The following is an 11,683-nucleotide window of genomic DNA, read 5'->3' as shown; positions in this document are numbered from 1 at the left end:
GCACCACGGGTCCCCTCTCCTCGCTGGACGGATGCGTCTGACTGCACTTTCCACCTCAATGAAAGAGATGCTACTGCGTGGAAAGCTCATGCCGCCGCACTTTGTGTACTGCGACCCCACTTAGGGGGACGTCCAGGGCCAGGTGCATTTTCTGGCGGCAGGCACCTGGGTGCAGTCAGGCAGGAGCATGCACGAGGGGCCGCCCCAGGACAGCCAGCCAAGCAGGGGAAGGAGGGCAAGGGCCCAAGCCTGGTGTGGGGAGCTGCCGCGATGAGGGGCCCCAGGGTCTTGGCTGTTCGGAACTACCTGACCGGCTGCGGCTGCGGAGGCGGCTTGCGGGAGCGCGGGAGCGCGCGCGAGGTGGGGGGGCGCGGGAGCGCGCGCGAGGTGCTGCTTGGAAACAATGGCGGTTGGCTTTTGATTCTTAGCCTGGCGCACGCAGGGGTTCTGTGACACTTGGCGGGGTAGTCCGGCTGGACTGGACGCTTTCTCACCGCGGACCAGGGCAGTTGTATGACCGCCAGATGTTCTCCTGGGCTGGTGGGCTGGGCTGTGGCCTAGGCCATACCCTAGGGGCCGTGGACAGCAGCCACACCTCTTTGACCAGGGACATCTCTGATATTCACAGACATGTGCTGGGGAAAGGGACCTTCCCTGGGGACGCCATGGATGTGGCTGATGTCATCTCATCCCAGACACAGATCAATAGACGCCTCCCTGAGGCAGAAACGCTGGAGGCTGAAGTGACTCACTGGAAGATGTTGTGCCCGTGTTCCACCCAGGGACCAAATACCATCGACCCAGAAACAGTGTGGAAACTGAAGAGCCACATCAGGGACCTACAGCAGAAGCAGATGCGGGAAATGGACAAACATCAGCTGGAAGTGGCCGTGTTGCAAAACACCCACCGGCAGAAGCTGGCCGACCTCACTGACCGGCACCGCAAACAACTGATGGACTACCAGCGACAGGTGCAAGACCTGCAAAACCGAGATGCTGCCGGGAACGTGAACCGTGACCTTCTGGAGGAGAGGGAAATGGATCTCAGAAGGCTGAAGCAGCAGCTTACACAAATGCAGCGGCTCAACGACAGTCTGAACAACCTTGCTTCCGACCTCCGAGCAGAAAAGGAGAAGTTGGTTCGTCAGCTCCAAGACGCAACCCATCAGCTGGAGGAATCCGTTCTGCGCAACAACGAGGATTCCCTAAAGAACAACATCGCCGTGAGGGCTTTAAAGATAGAGAAAGGACGGTTAGTGGCCAAACTGTGTCGGGCCGAAAAGAAGCTTTTCCAACACAAGACGGAACAAAGCCTCAGAGAATGGTCACCCGCAGACAATGGCCATTCCGTTAAACTCGGTCAGGAGAAAGACCTGGAGATACTACACCTCCAAGAGAGGATCGAGCAGATGGACGCCGAGCACCAGGAAACGAAGGAACTGCTGTCCTTTGCTTTGGAGGAGCAGAACCAACTGACAGAATGCCTCAGGGAGCAAGAGGAGTACATCAAGGAACTCCGAGAGAGGCCAGAGCTTCAGGAGGAACTCGGCCAGTCGACCGAAACCTTCAGAAGCCATGACGTCTTACCCGCATCCGTGGAGGACAAAGACGTGCGTCTCCCATCCACGACCGACCAACACCCTCCCGTGGACCAAGACCCGGAGCGCCTCACACAACAGAGTCGCGCTGTCCCTCTGGTTGACCCGAAAGTCCTAGAGGAGATTGAAGAACTCGAGTGTGAGGTCTTTCAGCTCAACAGGTTAAAAGATGATCTCGAGGAGGAGATACAAGAACAACAGAAGATCATTCACAACCAGCAGCAGGGGAAGAGAGCACTGCTTCAGTCCTTACAGGAGCAGAAGGAGAAGGTGGACCGTCTTCAACACCGGCAGGAGGAGATGAACACCGAACGCGCTCAGCTCCTCGCAGCCAAAGACGAGATGATTCGGAATCTGCAAGTCACGCTGGAAGAGCTGAGAGCCCAGTTGCCCGGCAAAAGCCCGCACATTCCGAGAGAACCCTGTGAGGACGAGGAGGTGCGAGCAAGCCAGCCTCTCCCCAGGGAGAACGCAAGTGAAGAGCGTGATCCATCTCAAGCTGAAATTCAAAGGTTAGTCCAAGGGATCCAAGAACAGGACCCGGAGGCGAAGCTTCTCACTGAAGAGAACGTCCGGCTGACCGCGCAAGTGGATCGGCTCTCCAGAGAGGAGATCGGGAAACTCACTCGGATCATCCAGCAAAAGGATGTGGAGATTCAGGGTCTTTCCAGCAGAATCTCGGAGGCTTCTCACAGCCAGAACAGGCACGTGGAACAGCTTCAGCAGCAGTTGCAAGAGTGTGCTTTGAAAAGCCAACAGATCTTGGCCATCCTGAACGAGAAGATGAGGGAGAAGAGCCATCTGGAAAGGGACTATCACGAAATGACCCATCGACTTGCTGCCAAGGAAGCGGACCTCCAGAGGGCGCAAGAGGAAAACCAAAAACTGTCCACCAGAGTGGAAAGCAGCGGCCAGGAGGTGTGTACAGAAAGGATTCGGGACTTGTCACACGTGATTCGAGAAAAAGACCTGGAGGTGGCTGCGTTGAGTCAGCTATGCCAGACCTTCCTGAGGATCCTGCAAACACCCAGCCCTGGTCATGGGGTTCGAGGAGGTCGAATCCATCAGTTCCAGCAGCTTCTCCAGGAACGGGACACGTTAACACAGCGAGTGAAGATCCTGGAGGAGTGGAAAGAGCAGGTGCTGACCACCGTCCAAAATCTGAAGCGGGAGTCCCCCCAGCTTCAGACACATCTGCGACAACTGCAGGCGTGGGCGTGCCCCAACAGCGAGAACGTTCTGAAACCGCAGGCAGCCTCTCTGGACCAGATCCCAACTTACCAGGGACATGAAATAAACTTCCACGAGCTAGAGAAGGAACTGGCCCAACTGCAGCTCCGCATCGGGGAGCTCTGCAATGCCAAGGACCTCCTTTTAGGGAACCTTGGTGTGATTTTCCTCCAGACCTCCAGCGACTCCCGGAAGGCCGTGAAATCTGACCCCGTGAGTGAGGCCTCTCAGGTGATCGGAGAGGAGGTAGAAGAGCTCCGAAAACCAGGGCGAGGAAAAGAGACAAGGATCCGAACCCTCCGGGAAGATCAGCAGAGATGGATTGCTTCGGGGGCCGCCACGGGGGAAGGAGAAGGCAAAGCACGGGAACACAGCGGTGCCGATTCCCACACGGAACGGCCGACGGAGAAACCGGCCCTTCTGCGAAACTGCCTTCGGGCTCAGGAGCTCCGAACCCAAGCGAAAAGTGAGGAGCTGCTTTCCTTACAGGAGAAGCTCTGTGGCCAGCTGAGTGAGAACGAGCTGCTGAGGCAGGCGGTCACCAATCTGAAGGAGAGGGTGGCAGACTTCGAAGTGGACGTGTGTCGCCTGAGAGAGGAAAACGCCAAGATCGTGGAACGATCTAGAGAACAGGACATGGAGAATCGGGCGTTGCAAGAGACCAATCGGCTGCTGTCAGTGACGCAGAGAGAGGAGGCATCCCAGCATGCTGCGATGAGAGAGAAGGCCCTGGCCTTGGAGCAACTGCTGCGAGAGAAAGAGGAGGGCGAGACCGGGGAACTGAACCGGCTCGCCGCCGCCGTTCGCTCCACGCAGGAAAAGGCAGCTGCGTGTCAGCGGGAGAGAGATGACGTCGTGTTGGCACTGACACAGAAAGAAACGGAAGCCCGCGCCCTCCAGAAGGAGGTTCACCAGCTACGAGAGAGAGAGCTGCGCCTCACCCAGGAGCTGGAGAGAGGGCGGCAGCTCGCTGCAGAAGCCCAAGATTCTCGTCGCCGGGAAGCTTTGGCCTCGGAGGACCGAGTGGCTCAGCTGAGAGAGGAAGTGACGGTCTTGCAGGGAAAACTCGTTTGGTCTTCCGCTGCCATGCAAAAGGCCAGCCACGGAGCCAGGCTGCAGGTAGCGTCGCTGCGGGAGCAGCTGCACGTGGTCACCCAGCAGAAGGAGGAAGCTGTGCTCCGGCTTGCCGCCTCCCAGGAAGAGGGAAGGCGCTGTGATCAGACCCTAGCGAGCCTGAAGCTGGAACTGGCCGAATGGATGGAAAAGGCAGACGCCCTAGAAGGAAACCTGAAGTCCTTACAGGGACGTTTGCATCAAACCAATGCCGACTTGGAGGAGAAGGAGGACCGACTCCAAGAGTTCAAGAAACAGAACGAGGTCCAGCAGGAAATCCTGGAGGACACACAGAGGAGACTGATGACCTTAGTCAGTCAGTCCGAAGGAATGGCGGACAAAGCCCTCCTAAGGAGACTCTTCGTGGGAGCTCTCCAGGCAGCGGATGCGGAGCGGCAGGAAGCGTTGAGCTTGATGGCAAGCACGCTGGGGATCCGAGAAGACCAGCTGCGGCAGCTGCGCAGCCGGGAGCCCGCGGGTGTGCCCAGCGGGGGGACTGGGGGGCCTGGATCCAGAAGCGCCCCCAACACCCCTGCGAAACCAAATCACCAAGCTGTGGCCCAGCGTTCCTTTTCAGACCTTTTTGTCCAGTTTCTAGAAGCGGAATCTCATTCAGCTTTTCCACCGCCAAAACCCTCTGCTCGTGTCGTGAAGCCCCCAGATTCAGGAGGAAGGGGAAAGCCGCCTAAGAAACAAGGCCCATCACGACGGAACGCTACCCTGGCATCCACACCCGGAAAAAAGGACGTCAAGCCCCGCACCACAGCTGTGTCTCTTATTAATCCACCTGGACCGCAAATGGATGGATCGGAGCACCTTCTTCTAAATGCTGTCACTGACGCTTTACCCGTGTACACGCCGCATATACTATCACCTGCCCAGAAGGTTGGAAAGGCGGCCAAAGACCTCTCAAAGAAATAGACGATTGTGAGCCAGAGTGACACCACGCTTTGAACATCCCAAGTCACTCTGCGTGTCTACCTTATCTCCTAATGTTCTTTTTCAAAATGCCAAATGTTTCACGGTTTTGCTTTCAGCTGAAGAAACAGCTTTCTTTTATGACTTAACAAAAAAGGGGTCTCTCAATGACTGCAGAAGTATTCGCCAAAGTGAAAACACCGGTGACTTCCTTTTTATGTGTTAAGATCTTATTTATCGTTTCGACAGAAATTGAGGGCACACGTACAGGGGGAGCACCAGAGGGAGAGACAGAAGCAGGCTCTCCCCGGAGCAGGGATCCTGACCTGTGACCGGATCCTAGGACCCCCGGATCATGACATGAGCCAAAGACAGTTAACAGACTGAGCCACCCAGATGCCACAGCAGTGGTGACGTTCGTAGGACAGTCGACACTGATGGCCTTGGAAGCTGTGGTCTGTAATGCTGGAAGGTTTACACAAGGGCCAAGCGTCTACGGATACCTTATGCAGAGAACACATCAACTTGTTTCAGTGTTCCAAATGTATCAGATACACGACCACACAATCCTTGTATGGGAAAACAGGTGACTAGCACAAAAGTACACGATGAAGAGGACGTTTAAAAAAAAAAAAAAAAAAAAAAAAAAGTTTGCTTTTCCCAGGTAAGTCTCATTTCTCTTAATTTTTTATCTTCTAATTTTTAAAAATCATTTCCTTTTCTGTTGTCTGCAAAAGCACGCTATGGCTAACCTGATTTCTCTCGGGCCTTATGTAGGTTGGCCTGCTTAGGAGTATACTACTTATTCTCTGACTTGCTTCCCACCCCCAACCCCGCCAAATCACTCTGCCTTAGAGACCATTTTTGAAATGGGAATGAATTCCATCTTATTCTTAAATGGAAAACCCAGCGGCTTACGGTTCTGCCCTAAGTTCTAGAAGTAGCTCCTCTTGATCATCCTTTAAGCGGTTTGTAACTGGAAGGTCCATGGTCGACTCCCTTGTTCATTTCTTCAGAAGCCCCTTCAAATCTTCATTTGCTGGATCATGGCGCAGGCTGTCAGGGAACTGGAGCTTACTTGGGAAGAAACTGTGCCTGGTCCCCGTGCTAAGGAGGGCTTGTTGGCCAGGGGATCCGATCTGGGGGAGCAGAGTGGGAAGGGAACTTGGGGTGAGGCCATCCGAGGCCCTCCAAAGTTACCGGATGCCAAGACAACACTTCCTATTGAACCTTCACCTCAGGCTTTCCATCAGAACGGACTCTGATATATGGACATCCATTTCCTGCTGAGACTCTTAAGGCGTAGGACAGGTGCTTCTCTAGGATGTGAAGCTGTCATGTGACCAGGAGGGAGACGTGGTCATCAAATCCAAAATGTAGTAACTTCCATTGATGTTCACGCAGTTGATCCCAAGGGAATCGCTGGGTGGCCAAGGGGTAGAAGGAAGAGCGGACGTCCTCCGGCACCATGGAATCTGGCAATGCACTGTGGACAGAAGCCCCCACCTCCACCTGCAGGTAGGATATGCAGACTTGGGCTTCAGCCTGGAGCGGGAAGGCCTTGGGAACTATATTCAGCTGGTGGTGGTGGTGGTGGTGGTGGGCGGGGGGGGGGGTCCGGTCCCATGACCCAGAGAAGAATGGACAGCTGGAGAGGAAGGCTCAGAGTCTGTGAGAGATGCTGTTTCCAGGAGAGCCCAGTGCATGGCCAGCAACTGCTGCTCTCATGGTCTCTCACCAGGGCCGAGGAGGGCCGTTTCTTGCATTGGGAGCCCATGGACGATTGACAGATAGCATGGACAGAGAGTCCAGGGACTCCAGGAAGCAGGAGAGGAGGCTGCTACAGCCTTTTGACCTGGGCACGAACAGCTGGTTTTTTCCTCAAGCTTTTTGTTTTTGTAGTTGAGAGAGCGCCCTGGCTGGAAAAGGGGGTGAAAGGGAGAGGGAGAAGCGGGCTCCCCGCCGAGCAGGGAACCCCCTGCCAGGCTCCATCTCAGGATCCCGAGATCAGGACCTGAGACAAAGGCAGACGCTTCACCAACTGAGCCACCCAGTCACCCCCAACAGGTCAATTTTGCTTGCACAGATCCGAGAGCCTTCTGTTGAGGGGAGACCCTCCCCCCTCTGCGTGGGCTCGTTAACAAGGAACAGCTGAAATGGGTTTCTGTAAAACCGATAAACAAGGAATATGTTGCCTCCAGTACCCAAAAAGTACGGAAAGATGGTGGACTTGTATGTCCTTTTTTCTTTGTAAGGATTTTACTTAGGGACTTGACAGATCACGAGAGAGAGAAAGACACACAGACAGAGAGGACAAAGGGCTGGTAGGGGCAGAGGGAGAGGGAGAAGCAGGCTTCCTGCTGACCAGGGAGCCTGATGCAAGGCTTGTTGCCAGGACCCTGAGATCAGGATCTGGGCCCAAGGCAGACCCTTGACTGACAGACAGAGCCACCCCTGCAGGTCCTTAACGAGTGTGCCCAACAAATATCCTCACAGTAGGATCTCCTGGATGTGATGTCCCATCTGTATTCCCGGAGAAAGACGAATGCGCTAAGATCCTGCCCACAAAGTTTGCCTGTTTTAGAGCAGAGCGGTTTGGGTGCCCCGCGCGTAACAAGGTAAATCCTGTCTCCTTCAAGGTCAAGGCACATGCGATCGAGAGGCACTGAACAGAACATACTGGCCAAATGTATTAGAGCAAAATATTCACCCTCGTTAAATCTGTGGGGCTCCCTCATGGCTTTTTCAACGACTTAACCTCAAAGAGAAAGCAAGAGCAAAAGCTAGCAAAGGAGCCGGGGCCCGGGGTGGTGGCAGGGACAGAAAGGCAGAGGCGGAGAAAATCCCAAGCGGACTCCACCCTGAGCACACAGCCCGACATGGGACCCTAGCCCATGACCCTGAGAGCCTGACCTGAGCCAAAAGCTCAACCCACTGAGCCCCCCAGGTGTCTCCGGTGTTTTCAGGGTACAGGGGTTTATTTTATCAGGGACGGTAAGACAAGCAGATACACAAGGAACTCTCACAACGCAAGAAGCGTTCATCGACTCCCTGATCCCAGGAGAGAGGAGGTCCTGAGAGCCATGGAGGGCCACCCAGGGAAGCACCAGGGGCGGTCAGGAGAAAGAGGGAGTGAAGGGACAGACGACACGGGCAAGACCCTTTACTGTGGTTTCCATGGCAAGGGGCAGGTGAATCCGGCTAAGCACATTTAAGACTGCCTAGTCGGTGTCATGTCAGTGGGTTCCGGGACACAGTGGTGTCTGTCTGGAGTCGTCTGTCCCTGCCCCTGGGGTGATCAGGGCAGGGGATAGTGGCCCAGAGTGAGAGTTTCTTACAAGAGGTGGTTGGGGGTAAAGGCTCCAAATTGGTTGCTTTACACGTGAAAGCTCTGCCTGTAGGCAAGCTGCGGACCATCTCTAGGAATTAAGTAAGCCTGCCAGGGAAAGTCCCTCCAAAGTCAGCAAGGCCCGAGATGTCAAAGCAGGAAAGACAGAAGGCAGAATCTATGGTTCTTATACTCGCTATAAACAGAACGTGCATTAAGTCCGTGAAGGTTAGCCAACCGGTGCATCTTGGCAACAGTACACTTCATTCAGAACCTACGCTGTAGAGGCACAGGAGGCAATCGGCCTCCTTGGAATTTTGCCAATTAAATTATTTTAGTGAATTTATGATTTCCTTTTTACTTTTTATTGGTTAGAGATTTGATGTATTCATTTAAGAGAGCGAGAGAGCGAGAGAGCGAGCAAGCAAGTGGGACAGAGCAGGACCCCGGGGGAGCAGCAGGGAGAGGCAGAGGGAGAAGCAGACTGACTCCTTGCCCAGCAGGGAGCTTGACATGGGGCTCTATTCCAGGATCCCGGGATCAAGACCTGAACTGAGGTCAGGTGATTAACCATGTGAGCCACCCGGGTGCCCTTGTAAATGTTGGATCTACAACCGGGTCAAATTCTGAACCTACGATGAATTAGTTCGTGGGGGCCCCGGGGGGGGGGGTCCCCCTACCTCCTGTATTCAGTTTTCTCTCTCCCACTCCTCCTTTGCTCGGGTTTGTGTCTTCCTGGATATACTGGGGGTGGGGTGGGGGGGTGTCTTTTGCCCTGCTCCTCGTTCTCGGTTTTTTCTTCCAGAGAGTCTCAAATCAGCATCATCAGCCTTGGGGCTAATGTCGCGGCGAGGGTTGTATGGTCGCACGCCTCCTGGCGGAAGTCAAGGTGGGACCGGATCCCCTCAGTGTGCCATTCTTACATTTCCCTGCGTCGCGGCCTCCCTCCTCCGTTGCACCCACAACACAGAGGGTCACCCCCGGGGCTGTGCTTGGGGTGTGCTTTCCCCCATAGGATCCGGACGTCCGCATCCATCACTGGCCCAACACCCAGTCCCTGGAACTGAGGCACACCAGTCAAGCATGTCCTGCGGTTGCCAACCTCAGGGGGGAGCCCTGGAGACCAATACAGGCCACATGCAGGTCACATGGGTGACGCCTCCCCCCAAGATACAGTCCATTCTCCTTCATTCTCACCTCGTTGGCAAGGAGGGGACCTTAGTTTGGAAATGGATGGCGACCTCCGTGTGAGATAACAGAACACGGGCCAACACACAAGCTGGCCGGCGATGGCCAGTTCCCTCCCGGATCGTGACTGTCCCCTCTGAAGCCAGTTAGTTAGCGAAGGAGCAGGTCAAGCTGACCCCCGCGTCCTCAGTTAACATACGGACACCGTGCCTGGGATGCTGCCGCTTGTTTTAATCACCATCTCCTCAGGTCCCCGATGAGAGAGACATTCCTGCTCCAGACTTGTGGGATGCCCTGACACCCGACACGGGTGACTGACCAACGGTTTACTCGTCACATACCCTCACGCTTCAGGGGAGGAGGATACCACACACCGTGCAGGACGACACAGACGTCGCGCTTGAGAACAGAGAGAACCGGCAGCAGGGCCTTCGAAGGCAAGACTCGCTTCTTGAAACAAGAGGGTGTGGCAAGTCCTGGTTCCCATGGGAGGGGGTGAGTGGCTGGCCTGAAGAATTCAGTGGGCTTCTAGGGAACCGAACGCTGCTCCCCCAAAACCAACAGGCACTATGGCTAGTCCCTAGGATGAGAAGGGTGTTTGGGGAAGAGACCTCCCCTGTGAGGGAAGAGGGAGAGGAGAACGTGCAGGATGCCATTCGGGTCCCTCCTTGATCTTCCGCGTGTCAACACAGCCCCTGACACGGAATCTTCATTGCAGGCCTTATGCCCCAAGAGGGTACGACAAATGCTTCTAGAACTAACAACGGAACGTCCCAGAGAAACAGTGTACGGGCTAAACACAGAAAGGTAAGCTGTATTCCTCTATGCCGGCAACGAATATGGAGGCTCCACAATCCAACACACCTTCGCAAAGAAACTACTTCGTACAAAGAAACTACTTCGGGATAAATCTAACAGTGCCTGTCCAGGCATCCCATGCTGAAAGCTATTTAGCACTGATACAGGAAGTCCAAGATAGAAATAAATGGAAGAGATACACCACGTTCGTGATCTGGAAGACTAGGCATCGTCACGATGTCAATTCTCCCCAGACTGATAGAGAGACGTAACGCCATGTCTATCAAAATCCTGTCAGCTTCGTGTGTTTTTGTAGAGATAGACAAAAATATTCTAAAATCTATGTGGAAGGACAAAGGAATCCGAGTAGTTTCAAAACCGGTTTTGAAAAGAAGAGTAATTTGGGAACGCAGTCTTTAGAGTTTCAGAGCTTAGTAGTAGTTGTAACAAGGAAGCCCGTGTTGGTATTGGCAGGACGACAGTCCCACAGAACAAAGACTCCAGAAACAGTCCCCACAAGTATGCCCATCTGAGTTTTGAAAAGGGTGCTGAGGCAATTCCATTCCAGACAGCTCGGTTTGGTGCCGACCACAGCCATCTAGAGCTTGTGAGGAGCTCAGAGAGGCCACCCTCAGAACACAGCAGCAGCAGAGGGGGAGGATGGTGGTGTGACCGAGCTCCTGCCAGGTGGGAATGGGAGAGAGACTGTGTGCCCAGGGTTGTGTGGGTGGGCGGGGCCCAAAGACCTATCCGGCGGGCGATGCCTTCCGAAGGCCGGGGGAGCAGGGAAACTGTCCATTCAGCGTGGGGGCCCGGCACCCAGGAGCGGGAAGGTGGTTAGGATAGCTGACGGGCGGGGCACTGAGACACTTGAGCGGAGTCTGAGCAAAAGCACCTCCCGTTTTCCAGGCTTCTGTGAGGCTTGCTGCTTGTCTGGCGTCTCAAGACCCCACAAGCTTGTCCCGGTGGGCGTAGCACCTCACAACCTCCAGACCCACGGACACTGGTCTGAGGACAGACACCCCTTTCCAGCTCCTGTACTTCGTCCTCAAGGTCGGCGCGGAGGACCAAGAAGTGAGCAGCCCTTGGGAAGATGCTCCTCTGCACGGAGGTACCTGTAGGGCATGATGTCAGGGCCCCGTGTCTCCGGGGGGGCTGGGGCCTCGCTGGGAGGCGGGCCTGTGTCTCAGGAGTACACCGGTTTGCCAAAAGGTAGCCGTCAGCTTGTGTGCCCCTCCTTTCGCAGCTGAGAGGAGCCCAGAACGGGGCCTCGTTGATGGAGCTGCTAACTATGTGGGGGGCCTGGAGACAGAGCGAGCGGAAATGCGGCCGAACCGGGCAGATGAGGTTTCAGCCTTGCTGGGGCTCAAGTCTCGCTAGAAGAGACCGACTTGAAGCCCGTAAGTGGAGTGTTGATGGGAGAGGAGTTCCGTTCTCCTCCTCGAGTAGGTTACGTTCCACGAGGGGTTGTCAGGATCCCCACCGTGCACCTGAGATCAGGCCAGGCAGG

The 11,683-nt window shown here is 55.1% G+C and overlaps 1 pseudogene across 1 annotated transcript; it reads left to right on the top strand.

Moving 5' to 3' along the window:
• Positions 1 to 270: 270 nt before the first annotated feature.
• On the top strand, positions 271 to 4,862 carry LOC309854265 (thyroid receptor-interacting protein 11 pseudogene; annotated as a pseudogene). Its single transcript has 2 exons — positions 271 to 409; positions 811 to 4,862. The product of its transcript is annotated as a thyroid receptor-interacting protein 11 pseudogene (transcript).
• Positions 4,863 to 11,683: the final 6,821 nt, after the last annotated feature.

This window comes from Mustela nivalis, assembly GCF_964662115.1.
Source record: "Mustela nivalis genome assembly, chromosome: 19".
In the NCBI taxonomy this organism is placed as follows: domain Eukaryota; kingdom Metazoa; phylum Chordata; class Mammalia; order Carnivora; family Mustelidae; genus Mustela; species Mustela nivalis.
This window is presented reverse-complemented; position numbering and strand designations above follow the sequence as displayed.